The sequence below is a fragment of the Rana temporaria genome, chromosome 4 (assembly GCF_905171775.1).
Source record: "Rana temporaria chromosome 4, aRanTem1.1, whole genome shotgun sequence".
Taxonomy (NCBI): domain Eukaryota; kingdom Metazoa; phylum Chordata; class Amphibia; order Anura; family Ranidae; genus Rana; species Rana temporaria.
The window spans coordinates 113086385-113097890 of record NC_053492.1 but is presented as its reverse complement, the minus strand read 5'-3'; the positions used below and the strand labels follow the sequence as shown (position 1 = coordinate 113097890).

At 40.9% G+C, this 11506-nt stretch overlaps 1 protein-coding gene across 4 annotated transcripts in view; it reads left to right on the top strand.

Moving 5' to 3' along the window:
- Positions 1–994: 994 nt before the first annotated feature.
- The window catches only part of ZBTB38 (zinc finger and BTB domain containing 38), a 54123-nt gene continuing 43611 nt past the window's right edge, over positions 995–11506 (top strand). The window contains exon 1 of one of the 4 annotated variants that reach the window (XM_040348810.1): positions 995–1171. The gene's annotated coding sequence lies outside the window, so the exon portion shown is untranslated. The other 3 variants (XM_040348807.1, XM_040348805.1, XM_040348806.1) reach the window with 3 other exon arrangements.

The following is an 11506-nucleotide window of genomic DNA, read 5'->3' as shown; positions in this document are numbered from 1 at the left end:
CTCTTATATCATGTTTGCAGTTTCTTACAGTCTCCTGCAGCATATCTGCAGTCTCTGACCATCTCTTCTTTCATGTCTGCAGTCTCCGACCCTCTCTTATACAAGGTCTGCAGTCTCTGGTCATCTCTTGTATTATACCCGCATTCTCTGACTATCTCTTGTGGCATGCTTGCATTCATTGACTATCTCTTGTATCATAACCACAGGCTCTGATCATGTATTGTGGAATGCCAACAGTCTATGACCATGCCTTGTATCATGTCCACAGTCTCTGACCATCTCATATCATATCCGTAGTCTTTGACCATCTCTTCTATCATGTTCATAGTCTTTGACTATATCCTGGTATGTATGTGCTGTCTCGGAGACTATTTACCTAATTTTATGTGAGGCCCTTTGGTGAGGTCAAGGGCTGCACACAAGGCCCCCCCATAACAAGATATTGAACACCGCTGTTCTAATACATGGTGCCCTGACATCAGTGTTGGGCTAAGCCTACTTGGGTGCCTATGGTTCTCAAGTCCCACCCTCCACCCCCCTAAAAAGATGATGGTGACCCTCGCTATATAATATTTAAATACTCGGTGTCGCAGCTTCTCCTTTTTCCTGCAGATGTCAGTCTAACCACTGATATGGGTATCTCCATGATTAAAGACACATGAGAGGAAGAGCCTAAGCATGTAAGTATATTGCATTGAAGTTTAACAGCACAGAAGACAGTGGTTACAGGAATAGATGTGACAATGTACAACCACATTCCTGGCCAGTTTGCATGGCTCCCCTTTTTATGCCAGTGTCAGATGCTCTTATATTTTATAGTATGGGTGTGTTATTTCTATTCTATTGCTACTTTAACTGTTGGAGGCAGCCTGCATAGTTATATAACTCCTATTGCACAATATTAGCTCTTGGGAAACTCCCATTCCCTCCCTCCATGACGATTCTTACATAAAATCACCCCATGGAGCTGACTAAACTTCTCAATAAGATGAAATCATTAAAGTGTTGCAGTATGATCAGTCAGCAGCGGTTCCGCATACTGCACTGTATGAATGCATTCTCTCAGCTTGTTTACATGGTCTCTAAGCCCTGCTCTCGCTGCAGTGAAATATGCAGAGCAGGCAGCCAGACAGTTAAAACAACCACCAGTCACTATGTGCGTCCAAGTTCAGTAAGTGTTCGTCGACAACTTGTCTGTGTCATATGGGTCAGTGTACTTAGGTTATGTAACAGAAAACTGCGGTGGATTATTGTGCCTTTGATCAGAACCTCATTCTGTAAGATTCACACTTTATCTCAAGAGGAAATAACAATTCTTCAGTACGTATTTTCCTGTGCGACTGAGCAGCTGTAATGCTGATATATTTAGCCACTTGCCGAGCTTGTGGTAAGAAGGGTGTTGCCTAAATACAATTAGCCGGTCAGATGACTGAATCTCTGCTCTTGTGGGCTTACAAACTGTGCGAAGGATATTGCATTTAATAAAACTTATACTGCAGCTTCCAAAAACGAAAAAAAAAAAGTAAGGGAGCAAACGCTGCTGACTGCAAGGTGGTGATATGAATCCTGACTCAAGAGGATATCACGCTTTACTGAAGACAGTATTTAAGCAATAGGTTTTATTCTGCATCTGGAAGAAGGATGTTATATGTAGCATTTGTGCATCTTACATCAGCCCCGGGATGATCATATGCACAGCTACATAAGGCGACGTATCCTTGAGAAGCTTGTCGTATAATATCTGGGAAACAGCCAACTGTGAGAAAGGTTGCTTTTCTTTTTTTTTTATTCCCTCTTTATTTTTTTCAATTCTAGCTTTTCGATCCTGTCTGGCTTACCCGAAGCTCTTGCTATCTTGTCCGTCTCTCGCAACGTTAACTGCGTGCTGTGTTTAAGGTGAGCTGGCTCTGCCCTTTCTCCTTCCTAAGCGATGCTGCAGAATGCATCTTTTGCAAGTCTGAAATGGTAGCAGTGAGGATTAATGCTTTCTCTTCTGCATGCTGAGCTCCGAATCCATTATGCGCTGCTGTCAATATGTAAATATTCTGGCTGACATAACATCCTGCACCTCCTGTCTCTCGGTTTCATGTCTAAACATTGCATCACCGTTTTTACAGCCTGCATTTTCACCGTCCGTCGTCTTGTGCAAAACATAAGCTTCTTCTTTCTTTCTTTTTTTTTACGAAAAACAGACTGTCAAGGACAGCGGGATCTGGTATTAATGTTGATGTCAATCCTGCTTTGCATATATCCAGCTAAATAATATATGCTGTATTGTTAATTAATGAGAATATCAAATTAAAGCGCTGGAAAACTAATATGCCTGCTATGCAGGTAGGGGGAATAAAAAAAAAATCTATTTTTAGCTCCTGCGTAGCACTGTAGCCTGGCTCATAGAGGCGGAAGTTGTGGGAAAAGGTTGGCTCTCCAGGGAATAACAGAAGTGGCCCTTTGCAGTGGTCAGTTCTGCCGTTGCTTACATAAATCTGCTGATGTACGGTATGGCATACAGCAAGAAGAAAACCCGGAGCTGGATTATCGTTGCTGCCACACTCCGTTCCCCAATGGAAAATCCACTTCTCATGAATGTCAGCCGTCCAAGCTGCTTTCCAGCTGATTTTACCAACGACAGCTCCTCAGACCCATGAAGCGAGGACCGAATAAAAAGGTTTCTTTTTCTTTTTCTTTTACTGCGATATACACAGGAAGCCTGACTGTAATTTTTTTTGTGTGTTAACAATCCCTTAAATGGTTCTCGGAGGTAGGTTGAAAGTGCATGTTGTTGTCGTTATCGTACACACACACCGCTAACTACTTACGGCGCAATATACACTAAAAATACACAGTGAACACAAATACAGGGGGATTTCTCTGTTATAATGCACAATTAGCCATGATGGCAGTAGTGTGAACTTACAGAAGAGGCAATACAATTGGCTGTCTCATTCACCTGTGCTAGGTGTAGATATAATGAGGGGAATCTGCCACTTATTTAGAGTAACTGATAGGACAGATTTTATTCAAATAGCTACTACATGGCTGTTTTTTTTTTTTTTTTCGATTGGGTTTTATAAAATGTATTTTAATGTGAAAGGTGCATTGCACAGTATGGCGGATGGCTTATCACACACGTTAACTGTTCACAGCTCTCAGACTGGATGTGGCATTGCCTGCTGGCTTTATTAAATAGCGAATAAAATCCCTGTCCACATATATACTTTTTGTTTTCTATTAAAATCTTTACGTTGCACATTTCAACTATTTTAACCCTGATTATCCATGAAGACAACAAATATTTTCTTTTAATGTTAAAAAAAAGGCTAGCAAACCAAGCAAGGCCTTTATTTCACAATAACCCCCTTTATTTCAGACACTTGCTGGTATTCTCTAAAAAAGCATTATGCGATAAGGTTTTTACCAAACGCGCATTTTTCCATGACGGATGTTTTTACAAATGATCAAAAAGGAAAGATAAAAAGCATTATACTTGAACAACGCAAATTAAAAACGATAAAGGTTGTTCTCTCTTTGTTCTCTGTCTGAATGTCACTACCAAGGTTTTTTAAGTAACATTTGAGGGCCTGCATGGGCCGTTGTGGTGGCTGAAGGGTTAAGAACTAGTCTGACGCAGGATGATTTCATGTCATGAATCCAAATCCTGACAGAACAGTGTGTTATTTTCCCCTTTTTTTTTAAACTTCGCAATCTGAATCTTCGTGAGCAAGCATTTGCAGCAAAGCTCCTTTAAGGCTGGGAATCTGCGTCTGTGATGATCTCTCTAGACTGGGCCTTTGCCTTGTTACTGTGGCAACGGGAAATTTTTCGCTAAATGATTATAACGCTGAGGGAAGAAAATGTTATTTTTTTAGAAAATTTTCCATCAGGCAAGTAGCACTACATAAAGTATTTTGTTTTCTATTTTTATTTATTTTTTGCTATTTGGGGAAAAGAAAATGATTTATTGTTTTCATCTGCTTGCTGTGCATAGTCAGCTCTGTCGTAGATTTATACTTATTGTAATATATGTGCAAATGTCCTTGCACAGAGAAATATATTGGGTAATGATGTCCACATAAAATGACAACGGACACGGTCTATCGCCAGGCTCGGACTGCTAAGCTGCTTTGGTACTATTTTTGCTACATAATACGTGGCTAAAATAGGTAACAAGCCACAAAAGCCCTACAACATTACATATTCCTAGCAGTTATTGCTTTCTAGTTTACATACTGAACCCCTGTGTATACTCCTATATATTATTAGGTAAAACACTCTTAAACACTAATAGGCCATTTTCTCATTTCATTTTCATATTCCTTTTTTGATGTTTGAAAAAGCAAAATACATATGTAAAACCTGTCTATAAACAGACAGTGTTTTGTACGATTCGTTACCTATTTTTCACTTCTTGTTGATGTCGTGCAGCAATAGCAGAGATGACAATGGCAGCTGCAGCCATTTTGTGTCACTGTACCTTCTTCAAAATGGTCGCTAGGATATGAAAGTGAACATTGGATATTTTTAGGGTAATGTCCGTATAAAATTACTGGTAGAAAACGGATACTGAATATGCACAGCAACATATAAAAAAAAAAACTATAAAGAGAACACCTATGCAGTTGTGATAAAAAGTACACACTGTTTATTTTTATTTTTTTAAATTTAGCTAGTAGTATTGTACCCTTAATTATGCACATCCAACTCAACTACTGAATGTAGGCTGACCTATTGTCTGTGTAGTAGTTAGTTTCCTTCTCGTCTGTGCTCTGACGTGAGCAAGTCAGAAATCTACAGCTGCGGCCATTTTGAGAGAAAAGGAACTCCTGCGATATTATTGACAAAGTGATTGTAGCATTTTTGTACCACAACAATAGCCTATTAGGTTCTTCCTCACAATTCTAGTATAGAATCGGTGTCTTTAGTTTCCTTTGTGTCTGTGCTATGGTATAGGTAAATCTCTAGCTGTGGAGGGCATGTGGAGGGCATGTGCAATGACAATGGCTTAATAAATCCATCATCAAATTTTAGGCATAGCACGACACCTATCATATTTATCTAAGACTACTAAAAAAGTATCAAAACTATCTCATTGGCTTTTGCTCTCATCTTCAAAAAAAATTAAAACAACAGTGTAGCCAAGACTTTCTTAATTATTTTAATAGCCTACCATAGCTAAGTGTGCTTGCCTAAAGTCAAATTTTTAACTCTTTACTGTAACAGTATCACTGTCACTGTTGTCATTGTTGTCAGCTACACAAATGTCAAGTGGTTCAGGAGTGGAGTGTGGTAGTGACCAGGAGATAGTAGAAAACATGTTATTCACCAAAAGATATTTGGGATTGCCATCGACCCCTACGCAGACCTGTTTTCTGATTAATTGGTATATATATATTATACTTGTATTTTTCTATTTTGGTTGTACAAACAATCTATAGGGTGTACAGGCTAAACATAAGTGAATATTTGCTAGAGGAACATTTATTATGCTCATTTGCTGTCAGTCCAGCTTCCACCATGATATGCAATCAATTTGGAAAGCGAGAATAAAACTTGCCCTAGGAGAAAGCTGGGCAATCTTGCAGCTGAATATCTCATAGCCAATAGTATGTGGAGAATTCAGCAAAGCCTTTAGCACTGATCCCAAGATTACATATTAGCCTGTTGTCTGTCAAATAGGTACAGAGCTATACGTTGATACGTTAATGAAATGCTTTAGAGTGGAAGTAAACCCTCCTATCATTTTCGGCCAAGGAAGCTTGCCATCTTGGTCTCTGTTTGATCTTCAACTGCCATGATGCTGCACATGTGATCAATTATGACACCAGCCATTGGATGGTTTGACAGTTAAATCAAAGGGTTTACCCCCGCTTAAAGCCAGTGGTCTCCAAACTGTGGCCCTTTGCTTGCTTTTATTCGGCCCTTGAGGCATTATTTATTTTTTAAACATTTAGGTATTGAGGCATTATTTCATCCACTGATAGCAACAATGGGGCATAATTCCTCCCAGTGACAACAATAATGGGGCACAATTTCTCCCAATGACACCAATGATGGATGGGCCACAATTCCTCCAAATGATACCAATGATGAGGCACAATTTCTCCCAAAGACATACAAAAATGGTGCCCAATGATGGCTCATAATTCCCTTCAATGGCACCAAAGATGGGGCATTTTTTTACCACTGATGGACCTTTTCTAACTCCCAATGGCCACAGTCTAGCCCCCTAAAGTCTGAAGGACAATAAACTAGCCCTTTGTTTGAAAAGTTTGAAGAGCCCCGCTTTAAGTAGCAGAAGTGTTTAGGCTTCTTTTAGAATCTGATCATGTTTTATGTAGACTTTTGCAGTTACCTTATGAGTCAAAAATTCCCTGTTTCCAACTGAACTGCAACAGAAAACACCATGGCTCAATTAGAAAGTGCTACAGCCCTAGATACAGATATCTTCAGACAAGTGGTGGGTATAAATTCAGGGGGGTTATTTACAGATAACTTTACTGAGCATTAAAACATGATGCTAAGAGCCGTCACTAAAGGTCAAGACAAAATACATAAAAGCAATCTTCAGTTGAAATTCTTTAATGTAAAAGTCCAGACATTTTTTCCCCCTCATTTTAGAGTGTGGAAATGTTTGAATCTTTAAAATTTTTACTGCTAAAAATTACTTAGAACCCCCAAACATTACATATATGTGTTTTTAGCCAAGACCCTAGAGAATAAAACGGCAGTTGCTGCATTATTTTATGTTACACTGTATTTGCGCAGCGGTCTTTCAAAAGCAATTCTTTGGGAAAAAAATACACTTCAATAATTAAAAGAAAAAAGCAAGCAGTAACGGTATTATTTTTTTGTATAATCTAAAAGATGATGTTTCGCCGAGAATTGTGAGAGAATCGTGATCTTTATTTCAAGCAAACAAATTGTGATTCTCATTTTACCCAGAATCTTGCAGCTCTAGTGTGTATGCACAGGACACAATACATCAAGTATATGGGCAAGCATGCAAGGGAATTCATAAGTAACACGTACGTGCATTCGTTACATGTCTGCTTGCAGAGGACAATATGTATAATTTACATGTCTGTGCACAGGAGACTCTGGGCCAGATTCACAGAAAAAGTACGCCGGAATATCTGCTGATACTCCGGCGTACTTTCAAATTTGCCGCGTCGTATCTTTATTTGTCATTCATAAACAAAGATACGACGGCTTTTGGCTAAGATCCGACAGGCGTATGGCTTCGTACGCCTTCGGATCTTAGGTGTAATTCTCCGGCGGCCGCTGGGTGGAGTTCGCGTCGTTTTCCAGCGTCGGGTATGCAAATTAGCTGATTACGGCGATCCACGAAGGTATGCACGTTCGTCGCATTCTCTTACGTCGGTTTTTCGCGTCGCAAAGTTAAGAGTGCTATTTACATGGGGTAAAATTACTCCTCCATGTTAAAGTATGGCCGTCTTTCCCGCGTCGAATTTACATTTTTTTATTTTTTTGCGTAAGACGTCCGGGAATACGAAATTACGTTACGCACGTCGCCTTTCAAAAAACACGTCGGGGAGCCGTAATTTCGCGCAAAGCATGGCGGGAAAATTCCGAACGGAGCATGCGCAGAACATTCGGCGCGGGAGCGCGCCTAATTTAAATGGAACACGCCCCATTTCAATTAGGCGGGCTTGCGCCGGACGGCTTTACGTTACACCGCCGTAAGTTTACACGCAAGTGCTTGGTGAATCAGGCACTTGCGCTGAAAACTTGCGGCGGTGTAACTTAAAGACGATACGTTACGCCGCCGCAGTTCTCTATGAATCTGGCCCTATGCATCAGTTACAAGTGTGTGTGCGTGCAGAGGACGTTAGACTTAATGCATCAGTTATGTGTGTGTGACCGTAGGGGACCCTATGCATCAGTCATACGTGTGTGCCCACGCAGTGAACACTATGCATCAGTTACATGTGTGTGCGTGCAGAGGGGGAGAGATCTATAACATGCATATGTCATGTATGCATAAGTAAGGTAGTATGTATCTTTATTCTTTAGTAAATTGTGTGTAAATGTCCAAAAAAAAAAAAACAGGAGAACAGTGACCAGGAAGTATCTAGCTGTTTTACTGATATATTTACACACACTTTACAAAGTGATTGTAAATGTGTGTAAATGTTAGTTGGCTACTTCAGGCCCAAGCCAATTCTGACACTTCGTTTCTACATGCAAAAATCATAAATTTTTTGCTATTTTTTGCTTGAAAATTACATAGAATACCCAAACACTATATATGTTTTTTTAGAAGAGACCCTAGAGAATACAATGGCGGTCATTGCAACTTTTTATCTCGTAGGCGACGCTTTAAAATGTTTTACTGGTTACATGTTTTGAGTTACAGAGGAGGTCTAGAACTATTGCTCTCGCTCTAACGTTCGCGGCGACACCTCACATGTGTGGTTTGAACACCATTTTCATATGTGGGCGGGTCTTACGTATTCGTTCGCTTCTGCATGCGAGCACATGGGGACAGGGGCACTTTAAAAAAGAAAAAATATTACTGTTAATTTTACTTAACTTTTTAAAATTTTGACACTTTAAAAAAAAAAAATTGGATCACTTTTATTCCTATTACATTGTAAATACCCCTTGTAATAGGAATATGGCATGTCAGGACCTATTTACAGTGATATATGGGGTCAATAAGACCCCACATCTCACCTCAAGGCTGGGAAGGATAAAAAAAAAAAAGATCACGCTTCACAACCGAAGCGGTGCCGTTTTTTTAATGCAGAGGCCGGGTGTGACGTCATAACATCGAGCCCGGCCTCCGACGATCATAGAGACTTTAGCGACCATCTGGTCCGCCGGAAATTTTGTTCACCATCCGGGGCCGGCGGATCCTGTCACCGACTCACCGATCGCACAGGTGAGTTGGTAGATGCACCGGAGGGCGGCGGGAGGGGGGTCGACATCCCCTTTTGCCGACCGTACGAACAATCAAGCGGTGGAACAGCTGCTATGATCATTCCTATGGTGTAGGGAATCGCCGGCTGAAAATGCCGATATCTGAATGATGCCTGCAGCTGCAGGCATCATTCAGATATAGCCCCACAAAGCCCAGGACATCATATGACATCCTCTGAGCGTCAAGTGGTTAAATAACAGAGAATATTTATTACCACAGCGACAGGCTTGTTCAAGGCCTGCGTGCTAAAACGCTTCGGTGTGTTCTTTTTATCATGGCCATACGACAACAATAAAATTGAAGACTAAATTTCCATGGGTGCCGACTTTTCTATGTACACCTGCAAAAGGAACACTTATTTTTGTGACAACTGTTAGAAGTGGAATATTCCCTCCCGTTGGGGAGATTTCGACATAATTTGTGTATTGTCCTTGGGGACAGGAAAAGCAGGGGTTCTTCTCAATGGCGACACAGACATCAATAATGACCTGACAGGGGTTCCAATCCTTCCAATTCTGTCCAAAACCAAAAACATTGGCTGGAGGTAAGCTTGAAATGGTTTCTCGTTTCAGCTAGCGCAATGACCTGGATTTTGTTTTTGACTCGTCCCTGAAGAAAGCTGAAATACGTTTGTTGTTGCTATAATAGGTGGGAAGGGAAGGTACTAAAGCCGGCCATAGATGGTTTGAATCTTGGCCAGTTCAGCAGAGACCGGGCGACATTTGAATCATCTATGGGCAGGCTGAATATACCCAAGTTGATCTATCAATAAATTTGGGTACAACCAGCATGTAGGATTTTTACATGCAATTATTGCAAGTAGCTATAGGCACTAGAAATAACCACTGTGTTCGCCCAGCAGGGGTGGCTCCTCAAGCCCCTCCGCCGAGAGAACACAATGGCTTCCCCCATCAACACTGACCCGTTGTTGCAGGAAAGAAAATTGTATCATCTATGGCCTGCCTTAGAATGGCTTTTAGAAGTATGAAAGATCAGGGGGGGCATCATCAATATGGGAATTATTGCAAAAGAGAGAAAAGTGGTGAGGTGGCATGAAAACAAAAAAACTCTGGGCTCTAAAAGGTCATATTAACTCACTAATGCTATGCAGCCATACAGAGCAGGGGTGTTTGGCCTCACAAAAATACATACATTGGTTCACAAACCTTATGGCAGGTAAGACAGTACCCTCTATAAAGGGTTCAACTGTGTATTAGCTGTTAAAGCTGAACTCCATCTTTTGTTAGCCTTTACAAACTATGTCCCTCACTAACATGTGAGGCTGCTAGACGATGCGGTATAAACTGTATATAGCTGCGGCTACATATGGCATACAGCACTGTGTTCCGGGTTTAAGCCAAGACTTCTTGTCTCATACCCGGAACACAATAGAGTCTATCACATCGATGCTCAGTCATTCACAGAAAGCGGTGTATTCTCTCAATGAATACAAAGCTTCCTCTGATTGGTTAAGTCATAAGCCCACCTCTCTGACTCAGCCAATCAGAGGAAGACTGGTCTGGAAGTCTCGGCTCGAACCCAGAACACAGTGCTGTATGCACCCACAGCTACATACAGTTTATACCGCACATCCAGCGGCCTCACATGTTAGTAAGGAACATAGTTTGTTTGGGCAAAGCTGGCCCAAACGAACCATAAAGGCTAACAGAAGATGGAGTTCAGCTTTAAGCTAGGCTGAAATTCAGTGATGTTGCTACTTAGGGCTTTTTCACACCTTGTGCAGCGACTGCCATTTTTTCGTATTAGAACAATGTCAGCCACTGCAAGGGCACAGCTAAAACATCAATTTCTGGGACAATTTTAGCATGCAGCTACCAAGGACGTATGAGGTGTGTCTATTAAAGAACAAGATTAAATAACTCACTTCCACTGGTCGAAGGCATGGAGAAAAGAAATTTCTGACACATCTACTGTACTGTTTTCTACTTTACAGCATCAACTAATTTAAAACGTGCACTGGTGCTAAAACGGGCGAATATAGAGGATGTTCAAGTGTTATAATGTGATTATCGGTCAAAAACTGCTTCACAGAAAGTGCTGTGTGAGCAGGCGCATTGTCCTGGTGAAGAATGATGCCATTTTCCCACAGTTGCGGACATTTTTTTCTGACTCTCTCTCAGCATTATCAAAAATTCCTTATAATGATGTTGGTTGTTGTGCCTTATGGAACCCAATCTTTCAAAATGACACCCTTGATTTTGAGTAAGCACTTAAAAACATTCTGTTGGTGTTTTGTGCAATTTTACAAAAAAATTCTAATTGACACGTTGTTCAACTTTTAAACTTAGCATTTTTGCAGCACACTACAAAAAACACAACCAAACTAAATGTCGAATCACAATCAACTGAACGTCATTGAATGTTGCTGCTTGTCATGCAGGTTTAAACAAGTTCAAGGTCACCACGCATGCAGTTATAACTGGTTCTGACTGCCTTGTTTACTAGGTGGGATCACAGTTTTGTTATTTAACCACTTCCCGACCGCGATCCAGGACGATGGCGCGGCTATTCGTTTATAGCCGCTTCGTCGCGATCGCTCCC